This window comes from Lycorma delicatula, chromosome 11 (assembly GCF_047948215.1).
Source record: "Lycorma delicatula isolate Av1 chromosome 11, ASM4794821v1, whole genome shotgun sequence".
NCBI lineage: Eukaryota > Metazoa > Arthropoda > Insecta > Hemiptera > Fulgoridae > Lycorma > Lycorma delicatula.
Genome location: NC_134465.1, coordinates 19,442,952 through 19,468,273, shown reverse-complemented (window position 1 = coordinate 19,468,273; position 25,322 = coordinate 19,442,952). Strand labels below are relative to the sequence as shown.

Here is a 25,322-nt window from a genome sequence, read left to right as displayed (position 1 = left end):
TTTAAAAATTCCCCGTTTCCCTGAATCACTCTGTATACAGTCTGTATCACGAAGTTCTCCCGGGACTTTCAAAACCTATTCAACTCTTGAAAAGAATACAAAATTTCACATAAACATATGTCTTAAAATAGTTCGTTTGCGAGTTACGGCCTGTGAAATATTTTGCTCGGATTTTAGTAACCCCGTACTGAGAGTTTTAAGACCTTAATTAAGGAGCATAATTAGTGATTTTTTTATGAGCTTTGGCCTGAAAAATTGAATAAAATAGATCCCAGAACCGTATATGAAATATTTGGGGTGAAAACCAATAAATTTGGGTAAAAAACCCTGTTTTTTATGTTTAACGTACAGTAACTTGGTTAAATGGGTAATAAACACATAGAGATTAAACAAAACTTGTATCGGATTTAATTCTAAACAAAACGGTCTAAGATAAGATGAATAAAACAAAGAAGGGTTATAAAAATTCGAATTTAATTTAGAAACAGTACTTGACCATAGTACGGGGGAAAATTCGCGATACATTCTGTATAATTCATTATTTCACAGGAGAAAAGGATACATTAATCTGTTGTTTTTCACTACTTATCACAAATATTCTTACAGCTGTCACTCGTGTAAAGCACTTTATATAGTAACGATGTAAAAATCAGAGATGTTTTCTCTTAAAATAATAATTATACATCATTAACAATGGGGAACAGAATGAATGTATCACTTAAACTTCTGAACATCATCTATTTGTTGGTAGGATTTACATACTGTAATAAAAAGAATATTTTTGGCCCAAAAAAGAACTAACAAGATACCACTTCTCTCCTCATTTCCTTTGTAAACCTGGCGCTATTTCTATCAGTCGTGACTTCGTATACGTACCAATTCAGTCTATGTTAAAAAAAAATTGGTGTGGGCACCACATGACTTCCTTGTACGCCTATTAAATTACATATACACCTTTTAAAAGTGCATAATTATTTTATTTCACTAATAACTTCCTTTTTTCTTCTTTTTTTGGTGATTGCATTATTATTTATTGTAAATATTTTTTTACAACCACAGGTTAATAATTATTAATAAATCAATATATTTAAATTAAAAAAAGAAGGAAATAAAGTCCGATTTGAGCCGATATGCCTTTCCTTTGTAAGACCAAATATTTAATTAATTAAACTTTTAATTGACTATAATTCTGGAACCGATGAAAATAAATACCACTTATGATATATCGTTGAAAAGCTCTCAATGAGGACTTATTACGGTCGTTAATAAAAGTGCAAAATCCAATTTTTTTGGATTTTGAGTTTTTTTGGACATTTTTGGTCAAGTTGATTGCAATCAATAGGGAAGGTACGCAAATAGCTGTTACAACAGTCGTAAATCCAAAATTTCAACATTCTACGCTTAATCGTTATTGAGTTATGCGAAATACATATGTACAGATGACATGCCGAAACTAATCAGAATGGATTAAGGTATGGTAAAAATGAATATTTCCGTTGAAATCTGAAAAGCGAAATTTTTCGCGATTATAATACTTCCTTTACTTCGTTTAAGGAAGTAAAAATTAAACCCAATTATAATTTTTAAATGCTAAAGATATTAAATAATAATAAAATCAAATGAATAATTAGACACGATATAAAATTAGGAGAAATAATTATTGTCTTGTTTTTAATACTACTAAATTGGCAGCCATGATTGAGCGGCTAATTCAGAGGCTTTAGATTCAATGCTAAACATTCAACGGGTGTCCCTCTTTCCCTTCCTCGTTGACACAGTTTCTAAATATTAAATTTTATTAATACTTCCCAAAGCATTCACTCAACAACTACTATTCAGTACAGACATAAAGAGTGTGTATTGATTTATATAAAAATAATAAAATAAAATCTAAACGCGTGTAATTTAAAAAATGATTAAATTATTTCAGGTAATACAATTATTTATCAAAAATAATTTGTGTTTTCTATATATTTATTTTTTAAACAATTGACTCTTATTTGTTACGTAAAGTTGACCGTGCACAATATTAATTTAGTTAATACCTAACTGATTTTTTATATAATTTTCAATAAAAAATAGTAATGTATAATTTAAAAAAAGATAAAATTAATACTTTTATTATAAAATGCTCAGAATAGCTTTTTCTTAATAAAAATTTCATTTTCTACTTTCTTGTACGAAGTAATTTTCAGATTTCAACGAAAATATCCATTTTGACCGTCCCCGAATCAATTTTTATTAGTTTCGGCGTGACGTCTGTACATAGGTATGTATCTAGCATAATAATTCCTTAATAACAATAAAAAAAAATCCCTTTCGGCACGCCGGAAGTTGGAGGTAGATTTCACCGGTGCTAAGTAGAGGATAAAAAGGTTTCCACCTTAATGTTAAGAATAACTTCAAAATTAATACAACAACGGTTGCATGTGGAAAAATGTTTCACATGTTTAGCATACGACAAGCCCATTTTCTTACAATTGCACCAAAATTTTGGTCATCCCTTTCCGTAAAGGTTGGTCATATCAAAAGTTGTTTCAGATCAAAGTTATAGGTAATGTTTAGAGGACTAACGACCACTTTAAACCGATTCGATACTGTGCCTATTAAGGAAGATATGATTTTTTGTCTTCAAAACCCCTTTTTCTCACCCCCTGGACCAGTGGTTGGTCTTATCAAAAAACTTTACTTTGTATAACTTTTAGTCCCTTATCCAAAAAATAGTAGGAACTTTTAATCGAATTCGATATTTTACCTAATAAAAATGTTACAGTGATATTTTCTTTTTTACGAAATCCCCCCCCCCTTGAATTCCATTACCATGGTCAGATTTTGGCTGTTAATGAACTCAACCGATATTTTCTGACGAGTTATTTTTAAGGAACAATTTGAAATTGATTGGCGTAAAATTACGACAGTTATCGTTATCGTGTCCACAAGAAAGAGAAAACATTTATATATATATATATATATATATATATATATATATATGTATAAACTTTTGAGCTGACGGTGGTTTTGAGGTCTATGGGATGTGAACCGGTGAGGATTGTCGAAATTTTACGGAAATCGAACCATGGTATCCATTGCAATTGGAAACTTTCTTATGAAATCTACCTAAAACAATAGATTGTGCAAAAATATACTGAAATGAAGTATTTTGTAATTTGGGGGGGGGGTTTACTTATTTACAACCCCTGAAAAATGGATAATTCATTCGTTTTGAAAAATAGATATTTTATACAAAACAATAGTTTATTTGTAATTATTAAAGATCTTTAATGATTTAGAATAAAAGTCAATTTGAAATCATGACCACGTTTATTTTAAACATCGGACCTTAATTATTAAATATCACGTCATTATTTTCAAGTCATTTAAATATAAGTGATGGGTTAATATTAAGGCCTAAGCTGCCCAATCCTATTTAATATTAAATTTAAACTTGTTTCGTATTATACTTTATTATAAGCATGACATTACAAGTGTAATAGTATTTTTTTTATAAGATAGGCGTTTTTAATATTATTACGTTATATTAAATGTTTTATCTCTGTAATTTTTAACTAATAAATGTAATAATATTTTTTATCACTTTAGACCAGATCACTCTTTTATAATTCTTTCTTGTAATATGTCGACATTAGAATATAAACAACAATATATATATATATATATATATATATATATAGATATGTAAGTAACCTTTGACTTCAGGATTATCTTTTTTTCTGTTTAGCCTCCTTAACTACCGTAAGGTATTATTTCAGATGAATGTCGATGATATGTATAAATGTAAATGAAGCGCAGCCTTGTACAGATTCAAGTCGACCATTCCTGAGATGTACGGTTAATTGAATCCCAACCGCAAAAGGACACTGGTGTTCACTATCCAGTATTCAAATCCGTAAAAAGGTTATTCTTGCCTTTGCTGGTATTTGAATCTTGGAACTCTCGACTTCGAAATCAGCTGATTTTCGATGACGAGATAACCACTAGACCGATCCGTTGGGTTTACCGATTAAGCCTGCTCCTCTTCAATATATGCGAAATCGAATTGTTACAGCAGTGAATTCAATAACCAGGGACGAGTTACCGATAAAAATAATTTGGGACCGATTAAAATAATTAACTGTTATTTATAAATCTCGATTTTTACATCCTTGTACGAAGTAAACGCAGCGTGATCGCAAAAATTTTCGGTTTTCAGGTGTCAACGGTTTTTGAGTTTGACTTTTTTCGGGTTGACGTCTATAGGTAGGTATGCGAATGTATCTCGCATAACTGAAAAACGATCCGTAGAATGTTGAAATTTTGGATTTAGGACTGTTGCAATATCGAGTTGTGCAGCACCCCTTTTGATTGCAATCGTCTTGACCAAAAGTGTCCAAAAAAGCCCAAAATCCAAAACATTTGGATTTTGCGGTTTTTCTTAACTGCACTAATAAGTTCTCAATGTGAGCTTTTCAACGATTTATCATAAGTGGTGCTTATTTTCATCGGTTCCAGAGTTATCAGCAAAATAAAATTTTAATTAATGAAATATTTTGTTCTTACAAGGGGAAGGTACATCGGTTCGAATCCGACTTCATTTCTGTTTGGTTTTTAAATAAAAATTATATAAAATTTTATTTCACTAATAACTGTGAGTTCTTTCATACTGTTTTTTATTGTTATTGAATTTTATTGAATAACAAAGATGGACCACTGAATGTGAAAATAGGAGGAGAAAAGATTATGGAGGTAGAAGAATTTTGTTATTTGGGAAGTAAAATTACTAAAGATGGACGAAGCAGGAGCGATATAAAATGCCGAATAGCACAAGCTAAACGAGCCTTCAGTAAGAAATATAATTTGTTTACATCAAAGATTAATTTAAATGTCAGGAAAAGATTTTTGAAAGTGTATGTTTGGAGTGTCGCTTTATATGGAAGTGAAACTTGGACAATCGGAGTATCTGAGAGGAAAAGATTAGAAGCTTTTGAAATGTGGTGCTATAGGAGAATGTTAAAAATCAGATGGGTGGATAAAGTGACAAATGAAGATGTATTGCGGCAAATAGATGAAGAAAGTAGCATTTGGAAAAATATAGTTAAAAGAAGAGACAGACTTATAGGCCACATACTAAAGCATCCTGGAATAGTCGCTTTAATATTGGAAGGACAGGTAGAAGGGAAAAATTGTGTAGGCAGGCCACGTTTGGAGTATGTAAAACAAATTGTTGGGGATGTAGGATGTAGAGGGTATACTGAAATGAAACGACTAGCACTAGATAGGGAATCTTGGAGAGCTGCATCAAACCAGTCAAATGACTGAAGACAAAAAAAAAAATTGACTTTTAATTATTTTAAAAGGTTTTTTTTTACAATCGGAGGTTAATAATTATTAATAAATTAATACAATTAAATTGAAAAATAGTTTTCATTGGTGCTAAGGAGGGGATAAAAAAAATTTCATAGTTAATAAAAACTTCAAATTTGCTCAATACGACAATGATTTCATGTGAAAAAAATTTCACATGTTTAGCAAACGACAAGCCATAAACCGATTCCATACTACGCCTATTAAGGTAGGTGTGGATTTTTTGTCTTCAAAACCGCATTTTTTTCCACCCCCTTAGCCAGTGGTTGATAATATCAAAAAACTTCACTTATAAGAGTTTTAGGTTATCCAAAAAATAATAGGAACTTTCAACTAATTCTACTTACTTAATAAGAAAGTTATATAAATATTTTGTTTTTTCGAAAAATCTCTCCCATTTCCACCCTCATGGTCCGATTTTGGCCGTTAACGCACTCAACCGAGATTTTTGGACGAATTATTTTTTGACGTATATATAAACTTTTGAGCTGACGTTTGTTTTGGGGTCTCAGGATGTGAAACGCGAAGATATGTAGAATTTTTCCGGAAGTCGAATCATGGTGTCCATTACAATTGGTAGCTTTCTTACGAAATCTACCTAAAAAAAATATGAAAAAATATCAGAAGATTTTAATGAAATAAAATTTTATTACGTTTCATTTTAAGAAAATTGTATATGCAATTTCATAGGCGTACAAGGAAATCATGTGATGTTCACATGAGATTGATTAGCTGGCATCTCTCCCGCCACCACCCCATTCAGTCGCCCTAGAGCATAGACCAAATGTTCCGTGCCAAATAACGGCTACTGTGCCTCAAAAACAGATTTGCGACCTCGTTATTCCTAATGCTCCTAGTGAGCTCCTATCTTGCGTGAGCGGTTAAGCTGGGTGCCGTACAGCACCCGCTTTATGTGTCCCTACCGCTCCCTTGTCACATTAAAACTAGATCGGGGAGGCGCACCCCTTGTTACAATTTAAAAATAAAAACGTTATAAGTTAAAAAGACGGCAATTTAAGCCGCCACGCCTCGGTCGCTGTTTCTCAGCTAGTGCCTGTCCACCATTTAAAGCGCTTGGAGCTTATTACTGGCTGATGGCAGCCATTATTTAAAGGAAGACTTCCCACAGGCACGCTACAGGAATCAATAAATCCCATTTAAATTAAACAAATCTAACGATGACGGTTGAACATCGCAACCTCATCAAGGAACTCCCACACGGTCCGACAATACGGCTCACGCCACATTGACTCGCCGTTTATGAGCGGCCAGTTTTCCCCCTGACCTCTAAGTTCCAGGGTGGCCCGGTCTCTGGCCCCCCCAAGAGCAGGGCAGTCGAACATTAGATGTTCGTTCGACTGGACCTCCCCGCAGACACACAACTCATCAGCCGCTAGGCGAAACCTGGACAGATATTGCATCAAATTCACATGGTTGGTGAGCACTTGGGCATCCGCCGCCCTTAAAAATGAACTCGAGGCATACCATCCCCCCAGATCCTGTATAATTCTATACAGAGATCTTCCCTTAGTCGTGGTGTGCCATTCATGCTGCCATGCCTCCATCGCGAGGCTCCAAAGCCTCTTCCGCAGGCGGGAAATGGGCAACTGTTCGAAATTTAGACCCGGTGCATTGTGATAGCCGTTCCGTTCCGGTTATAGCCCGGCCCGAAACCGCATTCCAAATACCTCGGTTTCCCGACCTCTTCGCAACTCCCACATGGCTGCTCGAACTTTCACCACTAAATCGATTGAGAGAGCCTTTGTTCACATGAGATATTTTTTATGAAACTGAAGAGCATTTGATTGTATGTGTGTGTGTGTGTGTGTGTGTGTGTGTGTGTGTGTGTGTGTGTGTGTGTGTGTGTGTGTCCGTATCCCTTATCTTAGCACCAGAATGTACCGTCCACTATCTAAAAATCCCGATTCGTTAGTGCATGTCTCGTGGTGGTCAGGTGTACACTTGTTTCATTATTATATACCGATATATTGCATATATGCGAATTATATATTAATAATATATTTTTTATTATTGTTTTTCTATGATGATGATGATGGTGATGTATTTATTGTTTATATTTTTTGTGATTGTTTGTCTTCATAAAATATTTAACTATAACCAAAAAAAAAGGCACCGGAATGTACTTGGGGATTTTCCGCTTGTTGATTTACCAACAATGTGCGTTCTCCGTTGTGCTCGTGGGACTCCACTGAGTTCCTTCCGTTCATGCCCACGATCCTGGTCATATCATGATGATAAGCATCTACGCGGCGGGGGGCAGGCAAATGGGACGGATGGACAATCTGCGGCTGGTAGGGTGCGTTTCGTCCGCGTCCAGTTGCAGATGGGCGTTTCTTTGTCGATGCCCGTCGGACTTCACCGTTTCGCTGTTTCCTTCTGGCAGTTGATCCTGCAAATCTCACCAGAGACTGTGTCAAGCTTCTTGACGGGTGCGGTCTTCGCGTGTTGTGGTGAGGGAGGAGTTTTAATCGTTGAAAACCCGTTACTATCCCCTGTGCGGGCTGATTGTGGCCGGTAGAGCTTTTCCTCAGACGTATTGAGAAAACGGGTAAACAGCTATAACTATTAATTTTAAGATGGGGACAGACTATTAGGAAATTCTTTTATATAAATTAACATAATATGTTTTTGGTGAATATATTACCCCAATCTTAAACAAAAAAGCCTTGATATCCCAAGGAATTGAAGCTCCCTACGTATAGCTAGATTTTCCCTTCAGCTACTCTCAGCATCTGTTTATTTGCCCGTACTTTTGTTTCTTAGAGATTAGATCGTCCTTTTCCATCATCCAACTTTTTCCTCAATCATTACTCAAGATTCTGCCCGTTTTGGATTCTTTGGATGTAGGTTAGGATGTGGCGTCATTCATTTCATTTGTTGACTATAGTCGCTTCCTAACTTTTCCGACCATTTTTTTATTTGGACTGATGATTTTCATCATCTGAAGAAGTCGAGTGGTATTTCATCTGATGTCATGTGTTTGGTAATATATCTTTCATTTAATGCGTCTTTACGTAATTTTCTGAGTAGGTTACATGCCTTCTTACTTCCACGAGTAAAGTCCAAATCTTTTACTGTATTTATTCATCTTCTGTTTCTTTCCTCATCTAGTTTTCTCATAATTCTTCAGCCGCTTTCTGGTTCTCTGATTCCTGATATTGCTAGAGTAAATCTCTACCACTAGTCTGTCAAACGTGATATGTATTCCATTCTTCTTCCTTTGTGTATAGAATATGTAGCTGCCTTGAAGATCAGTGTAAATTTGCAATACTGTATGACTCAGGGACTTTCCTGTCTAATAATATATCGAATTTTTGTTTAAAACTTTTCCACTCTACTTTCCTGAAATTCCAACATTTCTATGTGGATGTTACTAAGAGTACATGAAATCCAGTATTTATCAGGACCGGACGATGTTCTGAATCTTTCTAGAAGTATACGAATTGATCTTTGATGCTCTTTACGATCATTTGAGTAGTATATAAAAAGATCTGGTGTATAACTCCGTTTCCAGCGTACTGAAAAAGAGGCGCCAGGATCTTTTTCAATGAAAAGTATTTCAAGGTTTTCACGTTCTATCCAGTTAATTAACGTATACCCGTCATTATTTTATAGTTTACATCCCCAAGAAATGGTATGGCTGTTCAAATCTCCGCTTTAGTTGGCTGGATGGGTTTTTAACATTTTAACAAAACATTTTACGTTCAAAATTTAATAGTAGATAGGAAATCAGGTCGCATGGCGCGGTGCCTCTGAAAATAACAGTTTACTTACTGGGGACTACACCACTAAGATGTTGGTAAATATGCCTCGATACTAAATTTGAAAAATATTTCTGGAATTTTCAAAATAAAAATCATGTTTATCTGGAAAAGGTAATTAGTTTATATTCGGTTTATTCTGGTTTCTATTGTTAAATATACATTTTTTTCGTTGTTTTCTAGGTTGGTCAAAATCATCTTCAAAATTGATTTTCTCTTAATAGAAGTCATACCTGTTCTGTGGAAGAATGGACGATGGAGGTATATATATTTTTTTAATTAAATTTGTATTTTCTGTATTCCTCATAATATACATTAATTTCAATTTATTTTATTATTTATGTGGTATAAATTTAAAGAACATATATATTTTTTCCCCGTGCATTTTTTATGAAATTATATACATATATATGTAAAGAGGGACTCACAGAGTATGTAACAAACTTTTACGATATATTCTACCGATGAAAGTAAAGAAGAAAGAACATATAAATAAAAGCTCGGAAACTTTGTTAGCGTATGTTGGCTAGCGAAAGTTTTCGCCTTTTCTGCCCCCTCGGGAAAATTAAATCATACTGTAATTCTTAGAACAGAAATTAAGGAGTGAATTTAGATTTTTATGAAATGGAACCTAAAGAATAATATTATTTTTAAAAATAGGTCCAAGTACTGTATTTTTAATATTTTTCGAGAAACCTTAGGTAGAATACAAAAAATTGGGTGTTGAAAAACCCACAATTATTCATTTGCTGTAAAAAACTTTGTTAAATAAGTAAAAAACACAAAAATGTTTAAAAAAACATGTATAAATATGATTCTGAGTAAAATTGTATGAATGAAGTCCACCGATACAATATACAAACGTAAGAATTTAGAAGTTGTGATATATATTTTTTCAAGTATTTCCGAACCTACGTTGCATTCGAATACGCGCGTGTTTCTATATACCTAATATGTCACACCTGTGACAGGTAAAAACATACTTTTCTTGAAAAACGGCGCTATCTGGTGGACGTAAAAGTAACACACACTATACTAAATATTTTCCGATTCCATTTCAATGTTTCCGATATGTGTGTCCGCTATAGACTAAAAAACTACGGGACCGATTTACGCGCGGGGAAAAAGGGAAATACGGAAAAGTCGGAAAAGAGTAGAAGGGGAAAATAGAAAAAATAATAAAGTGGAAAACGGGGAAAATGAACGGGAAATGGAAAAGGGAAAGGAGAAAAATGAAAAGGAGGAAGGGAAAAAGGGAAACGAGGGAAAGGAGAAAAGGAGAAAGTTATTATGGTAAAAGTGAAATGAGAAAAAGAAAATGGGAAAGTAAGAAAGGGAAAAAGGACAAGATTAAATTTTTTGAAGTTCCGCCATGTTCATTTTGTTAATGTTTTATCAAACTTTCAATTGTGTTTATTTAATCTATATATATATATTTACTCAAATCTAGCAATAGCGAAACATTGCCGGATTTGCTAGTGTGCTTATAAAATGAAAAAATATATATATATTCAATTAAATTAATAAGATAAATGTATTATTTAATTAACAATAATAATAATAACTGTAATTAAACGTTACTAAAGATAACTTTTGTAATAAACGGACACCTTAGTAATAACTCTAATACATAGGCAACTTATTCAACGTTTATTTTGAATTGCTTACTACAGATCAGTCGAAGTTGTTAAAGTCTGTCGAGCTATACTTTACCGCAACTTATTCTCACAGAAACTAAAATAAATTAGATTTATTCAACTGAAATAGATACTGCAATAAATGAAAAACAACATCAATTTTATTTGCTTGTTTTTGAAGTATTAATAATAATAATAATAATAATAATAATATATATATATATATATATATATATATATATATATATATATATATATATATATATATACATACAGAGGATTAATGTACAACATTTATTAAATTAATCCTGTTTAAACTAAGAGATGGGATACAAATTGTAGAGACGGTCTCTCATACCCCCACTTCTCTAAGTACCAGAACTAAAAGTAGAATTTGGGATAGATGTTAGAATTAATATTATTATTATTATTGGAATATAGAATTCTGCAGTGCGCTATCGGAAGGGCTTTGAGGGATTATGGTGTTGGTTGTTCCATGATATTCTCTTCAATGAGAATGAAAGTGGTCTCATTGTTCAGTTTCATATTCATTTAAGTATTCATCTATACATATATATATATATTTACTCAATACAGTAAACAACAATTATTCATGCATATATTTACGGTATATGGATTTGATTATTTGATCGTTGCATTATACGTAATGCTTTTGTCGTTTACATTAAATAATAAAATGATTTATTTATACAGAGGCTCAAACTCTAAATAAAGATATTTACTTAGGTTTCATAAATAAGCTGCACATATTGACCGATGTCTATGCGTAAAACTGGTAATTTAATTCTAGTTATGAGTTTCAATTATTATAAACTAAATCAGCATCACCGTACAGCTTCCGTACAGTGCTGTATACGTATAGAACTTCAGAAATTGGAAGTAGTTTTTTTAATTAAACAACTTACAAGATGAAATAAGTTTTTAGATAAAAAATGTGTTAACATAATCAAATTTTTAATGAAATCAGGAGGACATTAAAGTTGTTCAAAAATTACTTTGTTCCTAGCACAGAAAAGTCTAGAAATTTCATCATTCAATTTTTGGTATTACATTGATTATACGTTCTAATCATATTACCTATTTGAATATCTTTCAAATTCAGGTTTTAGACCTAACGTGTTTCTCCGACCTTGATTTTGAGCCAAACAATATAAACTGCTCTTCAAATCTTTGAGAACGCTTTGGGGTAGATTCGCGTAGTCTACCGTTCTAAATTCTAGTAGCCCTAAAAGTTCTTCCTATCAAAAAAATTATTTTAAAAGACGCAAAGATAAAAATAATAAAAACTGAAAAACACGACCGACACAAAAAAGTATTGCCGACAAATATTGCTCTTTAATATACAATAATTCATTATAAGGATAATTAAAGAGCGTTTGGGTGACAATTTTTTTATATAATATAATTTTGTTTTCAAATTTTTTTAAATTATTTAAACATATATACATATTTATATAGTCTGTGACGCCTTCAGGTAACGTAAGTATTCCAACGCGGGGTCGTACTTCTAAATCGGTTCAGCCGTTGAGCTGTTATGGTGGAAAAAAAGCGCATACATACTCCTAAATATATTGCACTCCTTTTTGTGCAATTTTGTAAATAAGTTCGTTTCTAACTTCATCAGTTAAGTTTTGTTCTGGCTCGGTTCCATCGTGATTTAGTATTATACTAGTAAATATTCCGTTAAAATTTTGAAAATCGGATGATTTTTTGCAGAGATGTTATAAGAGCATTCCATTGCACTGCCCAAAACAGCGATCTAGGGGTAGCCCAATCGATTTTGATGATTGGTCTAGCCTCCATACCTCACTACTCTAACCTCATATGCAGTCGGCAAGGAAAGGCTATTATTATTATAATTCTTTTTGTCATCGGGCATCGATTGCCAAATTAATTAGCCCTTGTTAATTCTACAAACTAAAGTACAAATAAACGATAGCATTTACTGAAAAGCATGAACTAGCCAAAGAAAAAAGAAAAGTACACGCACGTTGACAAAAGTTTACACACCTGAATGGGGCGCCAAAAAAAGTAAAAATAAAACGAAGAAAAGAAAATCTAACTATCCGCTCCTGACCCAGAGTATATATATCGAAGGCATGCCTCCAAAAGTTGAATCGAATAAAATAGAAGAGTCCGGCCGTATAAAGAAAAAGCAAGTCTTTAATAGCACATTCCTCATTTCTCAAAATTCTCTTTATTCCTCCCGCTATTCCGAATTGACGACGCAGATCGCGATGTACGAGTCAACCCTCCTTGACGGTCAAATGTTTGACCGTCAACGGTCGCTGACATCTGTCACAAACTGGTTGATTGCAGCCAGTCAACATATAACTAGACGTTAGGTTTGTATGCCCTATTCGCAATCACGTTATAACAACCTGTTCTTTCCTTTTGACCGGAAGTGGAGCGGTCCACCTGCGAGGAGAGTCTTTCACGGCGTTAATTTTTGTGATTAACCCGCTCCAAACTCTGTGTCATTCACGTCTGACACAGGCAGACACGTGACACTTAATATCGTCACGTCTGACGGGTATCCCATAGGGTTAGACTCCTCAGCAGCCACCCTAGCTGCCTCATCCGCAGCCTCGTTACCAGTAATACCGGAGTGTCCAGGGACCCACATCAATGTGCTCTGTTGCTGCTCCCTCTTGCTTAGCACCTGAAGCAGTGCAAGAATCATTTTCACCAAGGGGTCCGTCGAGTACGCTCCCTGCAGTGCCTGAATACTACTCCGTGATTTGCTACAGATTAAAAAGGATGGTAAATTATAGTGCTCGCAATACCTCACAGCTTGCCAAATGGCATACAACTCAGCTGTATAAACAGATGCAATTGTCGACAAGCACCACGAATTACTAACGCCAGCACAATGGAAGACACTGCCAACGACGTTCGCTGTCTTAGATCCATCAGTGTAGAAAACCAGTTCCCGGTCGTGTTCGTTCACAAGCTCTTGAAAACGATGAATTATTTCCTGAGAACTGCAGTGCCTAAAACGTGCCAGTATTATTATTATTTATTATTATTATTATTATTATTATTAAACAGAAATTCTAGTTAAAGCAGTTATTTCTATACGTATTTGAATACTAGATAGTGGATGCCGGTGTTCTTTGGCGGGTGGGTTTCAATTAACCACACATTTCAGAAACGGTCGACCTGAGACTGTACAAGACTACACTTCACTTACACTCATACATATCATCCTTATTCATCCTCTGAAGTAATACCTGACGTGATTCCCGGAGGCTAAACAGGGAAAAAAATATTTTTGATGTATGGGAATTTGTATTAATATTTTTTTATAAGTTTTTTATCTAATTTTATGAAATTTTCACGCGAAAATATTTTACATATAAAAATTACATCGCCATAAATAAATGTCATACGTTATAACAATTAACCCCCGGGTTAGTCTAGCGATTAAACTCGTCATCACAAAATCAGCTGATTTTTAAAGTGAAGAGTTCTAAGGTTCCAGTCCTTGTAAAGGCAGTTGTTTTTATATGGATTTGAATGCTTGGCTGTGGATACCGGTGTCTTTGGTGGTTCGATTTTACTTAACCGCACGTCTCAGGAGTAGTCGGCCTGAGTCTGTTGAAGACTACACATTTACCTGTACATTTATAGTTACTCACCAGACTGCGCATCTTGGCACCGGTTACTCACCTTGGCATCTCTACAGAATACCGTTGACATTATGTTACTGTGTTGTTACTCTGTAACGTGGTATACGTAAATAAATAAATTTCGTCAACGATGTCGAGAATAAATTATTTATTCAATGCTACATCTATTGATACATTGTCATTAGATTTCTGGCTTTCCAGTAGACATGTTTCTATAATCAATTCCTTACGTACTCTTTTAAATGTACCCGATTCATTACAAAATTTTCATTTTTTACAGAAATATATACAAGAAAAGCGAGGATTTTAATCCTGAAAAGATGTTCTGTAAGGCAGTTATCTTGAAATTACAAAGATTCTCTTCGAGAATTTCAGGAATTATATTTTTTCCATTAATTAAAAATATATACTGTTTACCTCCTATCTGAGTTGTTAGACGATTCAGGAACTTTCGTTTAAATCTTCCGTTTATGATATTTTTAACGGAGTGGTAAGACAAGCTGTATATTTTAATCATCAATATTCGGGTCCCTCACTTCGCCATTAAGTCAGCCATCTCATTTCAATCGGTTCCAATTTGAGGTCCATTGAAATATAACTGAAACGTTAACTTAACCTAATCTGCCACCAGACTCCCTAATTTCATCAAATATTCTTGATATAATTGGAAGACAAAATGAGAAGATCTCTTTGAATGTAGATTTTTTTTAACCTCCAGAACCACCGTTAGGTATTGCGTCAGAGGATGAGATGAATGACAAGTACGTGTGAAAATGCCATGCCTGACCGGGATTCGAACGCGAGACCTCCGGATGAAAAGCCGAGACGCCTCGCACCACGGAGGCCGGCTTGAAGACGGATTTTGAATCACAAAACAACTCTACTTTCGTGGAAATTTCAGATCTGGCCGACAGCTATAGGAAGACAAGCCACCCAGTTCCGCCAAAACATCACGGGCCAAAGGAGCAGAGCTGCCAGGCCTGGCCCTGGCTTGCAAAAAATCTTCAATAAGTGGGTTCATACCCTCCCGGGTGGTGACCCCTATATCTACTTCTGAACTATCGTCACGACCGGTGTTCGAGGAGGTCGAAGGATAAAAGCTGCGGCCCCCTGCTCCGGCTAGGCTTCTTATCTACCTCACTAATATCTGTCACGGTCGGAGATGCCTTGACCTAACAGTATACGAACAAACTGCTGGCTGTATTCCTTCTATTTAGAGATATTGGGCACAAGCCCGAAAGCGTGGTGACTACCCTCAGCGAGCCACGGGCAGCTGGAGATCTGTATTCTCCTGTCAATCTTTGCACCTCTTCGCCGCTACCGGGTCAAATGTGTGAAATCAAAGATCAATACACGGTTACAGATTACGGCCCCCGCTCTAAAAGAGCGCGAGCAGGACTAAGGGTAAAGGCCCCTTTGCTCGTAACAGGGACTTGCGACCAGAATTCGTTGCCACTAATTTCGCCCCGATGAGGCTGGTGCTCCAACAAATCGTGCGCCTAATCCTCTGAATCCTCGTGAAAAGGGTATGAATCGTCTCAACAATAAGGACGCAAAACCGTTGTAACAGTTTAAGATTCCACCAGCTCAAAAATAGCACTGAAAAAGGCTATACAACGCAAACCTCTGTTCGTGAAAAGAGACCAAAAGTGGCCAACAGCAATGTTAATTACCTCCAACTCTCCATCGAAATGAGATTGATGTCGTCCTACAGATAAATAAAAACTGAAAAGAGATCCATACGTTGTAGCAACTCCTCGAAAGTAAATTGAATAACATCAAATCGTTTATAACTCAAGACGATTTATTGAATGAACTACTAGAACATTCTCTACGTAATAAAAAAAAAAGAATCGTAAAAATTCCCTCATTTTCTGTTAATTACAAAAACATTTTTAAATTTCAGTCTTGTTGAATTATATTGCTTGTTAATCTAATTAAAATGATTGTATTATAACTTAATTATATGTTAAATAATAATTAATTTTTTTATACTTTTAACACTTTTTAAGTACATTTTTAGAAATAAATTATCTACTGCTTAAATAATACTTTTTTTGGTAAAAAATAAAGTTAATATTTTTATTTAAATAATGATGTATTATATTATTATTGGAGATGTAGCCTTCCCAGAATTACATTAAAAAAAAAAAATATGCGTGTATATTTCTATTATAACTTACATTTATTAAATGGATATTAAAAAGGGTAGCTAATAAATTAATTAAATACTTGAAAGTATATAATGAGCTTTCAGAACTTTTTCATTTGTTTATATTAATGTTAAAAAAGAAGTTTTAAAACGTTTATAATACTCGTAATTTACTTAGTAATATTCATCTGAAAAAAAGCTGGTTGTTTTATTTTTATCAATGTGATACTTAATTACAACTTGAAAATTTAATTTTCAAATTATATTTTAATAAAGTATTTTAAATTTTATACTTTATCAATTGATTAAAATGAGTTTTTTAATTTAAATCAATTTAATTTTAAATAAATAAATATATATATATATATATATATATATATATATCAATTCAAAATTCAAACAAATAAAATTCATGGTAAACTTTTTACACAAATAAATGATCGTCATGAAATAACATCTTACGTGCTGTTTAATTTTTTTTTTTAATATTTATCATTTTAAATTTTTTTTACCATCTTTTCGAGAAAAAATACGGTATTACTTTCGTTGGCGATATGATCGGGGGACAAAATTGAATTCTGTTTAGGTTTTGAGGTGAGAAGTACCAAAATACCATTCACTTAAAATGTACTTTCCTTATATTTTACTAGCAGATCCGCCATTGCTTCGCTATTTCTAGATTTGAGTATATATATATATATTAAATGAACACAATTGAAAGTTTGATAAAACATTAACAAAATGAAGATTACGGAACTTCACAAAATTTAACCCTTCCATTGTTCCTTTTAACCTTTCTCCCTTTTACCCTTTATCCCTTTCCTTTTCCCCAATTTTTTTTTTATTTTCCTTCCCCTACATAAATTTCATTGAAATTTAGTTATGCTGTAAGAGTGTATCTGATGTTGTGCATGTGAAAATTTGATGAACATTGGTTGAGTTTTTCCTGAATTACGCTTAATTTAAGATCGATAACCGACAACATAACCTCAATTTGAGCTATTTTTTTAGTCGCGTGGTGGGATTGGGAGATGATAATCAATTCTCTTTACGTTTTGAGGTATGAGAATTACGAAAATGTCATTTATATATAAAATTTTTTGGCTTGAAAATTTAAAAAATTAAACATTCATGTACAAAACCTGTGCATCGGAAATTTCCAAAACTATTTGATTAATTTCATTTAAATTTATATATGTTGTAGTAGTGTATGTGAAGTTGTACATGTGAAAATTTCATGATGATTGGTTGAGTCTTCCTTCAGTAACGAGGTCAACGTAATCTCAATTTCACATTATGTTAACATCGTATCGATGTATTTTTTTATACCCACCAAATGCAGTTAGGTACAATGGTGAGCGAGTTAAAATTTACGCTTGTGTGTAGTGTCTACTCATTAATCTAACGTATGTAGTGCGTTGTTCTTTGAAAATCGGTGTATTTCTGACCGGTAAATGGTAAAGACATCGTAAGTCCTCTTGAGAAAGATTATTTATTTTTTATTACATGAATTTACTGCTTCTCATATGTATTCTAAACTTTCTTACCGCTATATAACAACGTAAAACCACGTCTCAGTTAAAATGATTACTGTGTAAATAATGATCTTCATTATAAGCTTTTCCCTTTGATGAACAGAATAAAGGTAGGACTTTATATTACTTTTATTTCTGTTGTCGCTAATCTGGATTAATATAAAATAAACTCAGTAAAGATAGCAACGATAACTAATTCACTCCTCATTTTTCTTGAAACTTTGCAATGAAGAATTTATATTCTTTGAAATAGATATATCATTACAAAAAAAAATATTATATGCTGTGGAGCAGCATAGGTTCAGTGCTGCTCCACAGCGTTATTATTACAAAGTAATCATATATTTTTAAAAAATAGGCTAAAACCCGATTCCATTTATGACACGTCTCACCACAACTTCTTTACTATTCTATTTCTTTTCCTAATACAGGTAAAATAAGTTCTCAAAACCTATTTCCTGACCGTCCAGACGTCCTACTGGACAGATCGGGCCAATTTTTTTTTTATTCTGCTTGAAATGGCCCGCAGATATGTCATCAAGCATTAATAGACTTTTAATGTGATTTCCTAATAGAAAGTTCCTCAATTAAATGAAGATTTCTCAGGGGAGATCTGTTTGTCAATTCGAACAGAATAAAAAAATTCAACCCGTGTCCAGTAAAGCATTTACATGAACTGAAAATAGGTTTTTGCCCAATTTTTTTAATATACAAGATATTTGTATTATGTATTTGGCAATTTTACTCGGGAGTAGAAAATGATAAAAATAATTTTTGCCTTTAAAAACTATAATTTGTAAAATATTTATTGCTTCTTGCTATTTTGCAATTGAATTTTCTGTAAAAAATTGAATAAATTTGTTATAAAAAAACTAGTGTGATATTTTTACTAGTGTGTATTTGTTACATCAAAACTGGTGTGTAATATTTACTTCAAAAAATATTTTGAAGTGTCAGAATTCAAAAAGAGTGGTATTGTCATGATACCAAAGAAAGCAGGAGCAGATAAATGTGAATAACAGAGAACAATTAGCTTAACTAGTCATGCGTCAAAAATCTTAACTAGAATTCTGTACGGTAGAATTGAGAGGAGAGTGGAAGAAGTGTTAGGAGAAGAGAATTTGGTTTCAGGAAAAGTATAGGGACAAGGGAAACAATTTTAGCGCCCAGATTAATAGTAGAAGAAAGATTAAAGAAAAAATCAACATGCCTGGCATTTATAAACTCAGAAAAGGCATTTGATAACGCAGACTGGAATAAAATTTTCGGCATTTTAAAAAGCGTAGGGTTCAAGTGCAGAGATAGAAGAACAGTTTCTAACATTTATAGGAACGAAACTGCAACAGTAATAATCGAAGAACATAAGAAAGAAGTAGAAATAAAAAAAGATGTTCCCTATCACCATTGCTTTTTAATTTTTACATAGAATTAGCAGTTAATAATATAAAAGAACAATTTAGATCTGGAGTAACAAGGCAGGGTGAAAAAGATAAAGATGCTACGATTTGCTGTATAGCAATTCTAGCCGAGAGCAAAAAATATTTAGAAAAAACAATGAATGGCTTGGTTGAAGTCCTCCGCAAGAACTACCGCATGAAAATAAACAAGAAAAAACAAAAGAACTGAAATTTGTTGCAGAATTGATGTAGATGGACCACTGAATATAAAAATAGGAAGAGAAAAGAATACGGAGGTTTAAAATTTTTTTTATTTAGGAAGTACATTATTTAGTATTTATTTAGTACATTATTTAGTAAGTAATTAGGAAGCATCTTTAGTTACTAAAGATGAACAAAGCAGAAGCGATTAAAATGTCGAATAGCATAGGCGAAATGAGCCTTCAGTCACAAATATTTGTTTACATCAAAAATTAATTTAAACGTCAGGAAAAGATTTTTGAAAGTGTATATTTGGAGCGTACCTTTATATGGAAGTGAAACTTGGACGATCGGAGTACCTGAGAATAAATGATAAGAAGATTTTGAGATGAGGTGCTACAGGAGAATGTTAAAATTAGATGGGTGGATACAGTGACAAATGAAGAGGTGTTGCGGCAAATCGATGAAGAAAGAAGCATTTGGAATAATATAGTTAAAAGAAGAGACAAACTTATAGGCCACATATTAAGGCAACCTGGAATAGTCGCTTTAATATTGGAGGGACATGTAGATGGAAAAAATTGTGCAGGCAGGCAACGTTTGTGTAATATGTAAAACAATATGTAAAACAAATCGTTAGGGATATAGGATGTAGGGGGTATACCGAAATGAAACAACTGGCACTAGATAGGAAATCTTGGGGAGCTGCAACAAACCAGTCAAATGACTGAAGACAAAAAAAAAATATCAAAACTGTAAAAAAATATTATATTAGAATTAAATTACTTCTTCATTAATAATTATTGTATTACTTTAAAGTGTTATATTTTTTTTTTAGAATTAATCTATAAAGTTTAAAATAAAATAAAAGTTATGCTTTACTTAAAATTCGAATCAAAGGGATTTCAATTCATTGTTCAATCTTTCAGGATTCGTCTGTAAAAACCTGTAGAAATACCTTATCAGAACATGAAGTTCTATCTTAAATTCATATAAAGTCTATGAAAAGTTTAGTTCATTAGAAATCAATTTCGTTTCTCCCCCAGCAAAAGTTTGGAACTTTTTCACCTGGAAATAACTTAAAACAGAAGGAAATATTGATGTTAACAATAACCAGGTTGTAGAAATAACCCAATAACCTGATATTACCATTTTTATAACCGTTTATATTTATTTATTTTGTAAATATAATCTAACCAAATTTAACCTACGAAAAAGTACCAACATATTTTACATATAAAAAGTTATATATAAAATTTATAAGCATTATTGCTTATAAATATAGATATAATTTATAATCTAATCAAACGTAACCTACGCTCGCTAACCTCGACTAATTAACGGTAAGTTTTTTATTATTTAAATAATAAATGATTGCAAAAATTACTGAATTTATTATTTTTTTTATCCCTGCTTCTTGGAACCAGACCCCCAATTAAGCATGACCACGGTTCCGGGGGCTGCCTTTGCCTCTAGCCGCCAGATGAGGGAAACACCAGGCCCGGCTATGCCGCTCCCGGCCTCCATCACCCAGCAATCAGGACTCGGTCCTTTGTGCTGCGCATCTAACGGGGACACTCCCGAAGGGTCGGCCCCGCCGGGACTCACTTTAAGCTCAGGGAATCGAGAGTCCCCGCACTTCATCTTCACTGCCCACCCGTGCAAGCACGGAGGGCGAATGGCAGCTCGGTACCGATCTGTCCCTCACCCCTTCGTTTCCCGATATTTCATTTGCAGTATTTCCGACAAAATCCGTCACAGTGTTGAAGTCCACCGAACTGCATAACGTCGTTCCAACGATGATCACCAACTCGAGATATCCTGTTACGGCAGTACAGACGCGGCGTTCCTCTTTCACTGCGGGCACTGGAATATCATATGTTCCGGCGTGATAAACTCCCGACAGGGCAGAAGGGGTCTTCAGCACTTCTTCATCCACACAGGTATGAACGAAAGACCCCATGGCCGGTCAAGAATTGTGTCAACCGGAATCCCGGTTCGCCAAACTTCCTCCCGGCCCACGGCTCAATGTGCGTGATCAAACGACGCATCCCACCTGGTTTGCCAATCCCTGTAGACAGTTGCGTTGGCATCGTCCTTAGACACGCCCTGATAAACTTGCGCGTGAGCCGCCACCAGCTGCTGAAATGGCAACATCCCAGTCACCACCAGCCCCGCCTCAGTCGAGACCGAGGCGTATGCGGACGCCACCTTAGGAATTTACTACTTAATTACTCAAAACATTACTGTGTTAATTATTTAAGGTTAAAGGGCGTAGGTTAAGTTGGTTAAATTATATTTATAATGAATACTAGATCGCGGATACCGCTGTTGTTTGGTGGTTGGGTTTCAATTAATCACACATCTAAGGAATGGTCGACTTGATACTATAAAAACTACACTTCATTTACATTCATATATATCATCTTCATTCATCCCTGTAGTAATACCATACGGTGGTTCCGGAGGCTAAACAGAAAAAGAAAGCTGCAATACATCCTCTGATATCCAAGGTTTTCTACGGTTCTCTTTGTTCCACCTAAGTTCGCTTCTGCTGATTTAAGAATTTCCTTTTTAACATTCTCCCATTCTTCTTCTATATTTTCTACTTTATCGTTTTTACTCAGATCTCTTGTGCTGTATTCTTCAAAATTCTTCTTTACCTCCTCTTCACCAAGCTTCTATAAATTCTACCGATTCATCTGACACCTTTTCTTCAGGTTTTTAAACCCCAAACTACATTTCATTATCACTAAATTATGGTCGCTATCAATGTTTATTCCAGGATATGCTTTGCAATCGATGACTAACTATTACTAAAATTAATTATTACTAACCAACTATTATTAAATTTTCATCCCCTTTTATGAGTTTAATTGCTTCGTCAATTTCTTCGTATACACACTCTACCTCATCATGGGCACTTGTAGGTATACAGGCGTTAACAATAGTTGTCGGCTTAGGTTTTGATTTTATTCTTATTATAATTATAATTCTTATTATAATGATTCTATCGCTAAGCTTTTTTAAATACTCTACCCTCTTCCCTATGTTCCTGTTCATTACAAGAACTACTCCTGCCTGCCCTTTATTTGACGTTGAGTTAATTATTCTAAAATCACCTGATCAAAAGTAATTTTCCTTTTCTCACCAAACGTCGCTAATTCCTACAACCTCTACCTTTAACTTACCCATTTCCCTCTTTAAATGTTCTAACCTACCGACCTTTTTTTAGACTTCTAACATTCCCGGCTCCGACTCGTAGAATGCTATTTTTTTATTTTTTTGGTGACCCCTTCCTTACCCACCAGGAAATCCGAACGGGGAACTAGTTTTCCTCCGGAATATTTTACCAAGGAAGGCGCCTCCATCTTTAATATATGAAAATCCAAAGAGCTACATTTTCTTGGAAAAAAAATAACTTTAGTTTTCCATTGCTTTCAGCTGCGCAGTACTCAGAAGATTGAGTGATGTTGATATGGCCGTTTAAGTCCTGACCTACACCCTTAACAATTACTGAAAGAGCTGTTGATCTTTTTCAGGAATCATTCCTTAGTCTGGCTCTCAATAGATACCTCTCCGATGTGGTTGCACCTTCGGTCCAGCTACGCTGTGTCAATGAGTACTCAAGCCCCCTCTCCATCGGCAAGGTCTCATGATTCATAGAGGGAGAAAAAAAATGGTAGTATGAATAATTATATCGGGTTATTTGAATGAAATTTTCATGTTTTTTGTTTTTTTTTTTTTACATATAAAATGGTCTTTGTATATAAAATTTGTATATAAAATGGTCTTTGATTGCAAAAACTTTACGGCAGTTTCGTATTCGTTGAACTAATTACTGAAATTAAATTATGTGACTTCATAATTTCTGTAAGAATAAACAAAAAATGTTAATTTATCATCTGTCTTATTAACCTGCTTATTGTTGATATCAATTTTTTTTGCTATTTTGTGTTATTTCTAGGTGAAAAACTCGCAAACTTTTGATGGGAGGGAGAAACGAAAATGTACCGATAGTTATAAACAACTTTTATTTATACGTAAATAACTTTTCGATGTAATATTTTTTTTTTTTTTTATTATATTGTAATTTTTCTTCTACTTATCTTTAAAATTATGCCCGTTAAAAAATTAACTGAAATTTATTTTATTTTCATACTAATTCGTGTAATAAATTACAATTATTAATAATATTTGAAGTGAAATACTTCTTTAGAAGTGCCGCGGTACTTTGGTATTAGCATTAAAAAAGTCTGATCAGTTGACTCTAAAGGAAAATGCTCATTCGTGTAGATTTTGTCGAGCCGAGTTTAGCCGAGAACGGGAGACAGTCTGACGGGTAGTGAATAATTAGGCTGAGGTGAAACGCTCATTCGGGTGAATTACGTGTAGCCGAATTTGTCCGAACGAGAGAGACATTTGTGCTTGGCTGTGTTTCGTTTTAAACGTTTATAATGTTGGTCGTTTACATTTACATGTTTGTTGTTCGGTGTACCAGCAGTTGTTTGTGAACCGACTATGCTCATCTTTCTGTATATATATTTAATAATGCATCATCGTTCTAATAGTGAAAAATGTTATTGAAGATTAATTCAGTCAATATATATGTAAGTAAATTTATGTATTTCTCTTATACATGGAGTGTGACAGTATATTTCAAAGCACACTTTTCATAATAGTAACATACATAGTTTATACAAAGTGTTTATAAAATGGTGGACTGGTTATACTTATTCGTATTCTATTTGTAAAACTTAACAAAAAGATATCCTTAGGAAAAATGACAATTTCTCCTTCGTTCTACCACTGTCCGCCATTTTGTTATTTTTATATAAAAATTATAACTCAACTTCGGTTAGACGAATCATATTAATGTTTGGTAACCTTCGTTGTAATAAAGTTGTTAAATTAGCAAAAAATCAGGACTTAAATACCTTCGCAAATTACAAAATGGCGGCCATGTGTATTTTTCAACCCGTTATATCTCTATAAATAATAGTTTTATCAAAATTTATGCTAAAATATTAAGCGTTTTATTTTGAACAAAATGACATTTTATTCATAAAGTCGGTTAACAAATAGCCGAGTTTTGGCAGAAAATTGATATATTTTTCATGTCCCCCACTTTTCGTTCGATTGGATTAAACATTAATTGTTTTTATTTATGACTGCAGTATTGTAAATTGATTTCAAATTAAGCAATTTTCTCATAATAATAGACATAAAAATTACGATACAAAATTACAACATCAATCTTCTCCCGTGACTCGACTATTTGTTAAACGATTTTAAAAAAAATGTCATTTTGTTCAAAATAAAAGGTTTAATACTTTAGCAAACATGCATTTTAATAAAATTAATATTTATGAAGCTATGACGGATTTATAAATTAGAAATACCCTTTCGGCACGCCAAAGACGGAAGTAAATTTCACCCGTGCTAAGTAGGGGATAAAAAAAATTTTCATTCTAAAGTTAAGAAAAACTTCAAATTCTCATTTCCACACCGCGATTCGATTTTGTCCATTTACGGTCGAATGTTACTCGACCGATATTTTGCGTCGTTATATTTTATTTATCATTTTGAAAGTGATCGGCTCAA

At 33.7% G+C, this 25,322-nt stretch overlaps 1 long non-coding RNA gene across 2 annotated transcripts in view; it reads left to right on the top strand.

Moving 5' to 3' along the window:
* The window catches only part of LOC142332598 (uncharacterized), a 344,493-nt gene that overhangs the window by 180,632 nt on the left and 138,539 nt on the right, over nucleotides 1–25,322 (top strand). For both annotated transcript variants that reach the window (XR_012758339.1, XR_012758338.1), the window contains exon 3: nucleotides 9,327–9,404. This is a non-coding gene — a long non-coding RNA (uncharacterized LOC142332598). The remainder of the gene's footprint in view (nucleotides 1–9,326; nucleotides 9,405–25,322) is intronic.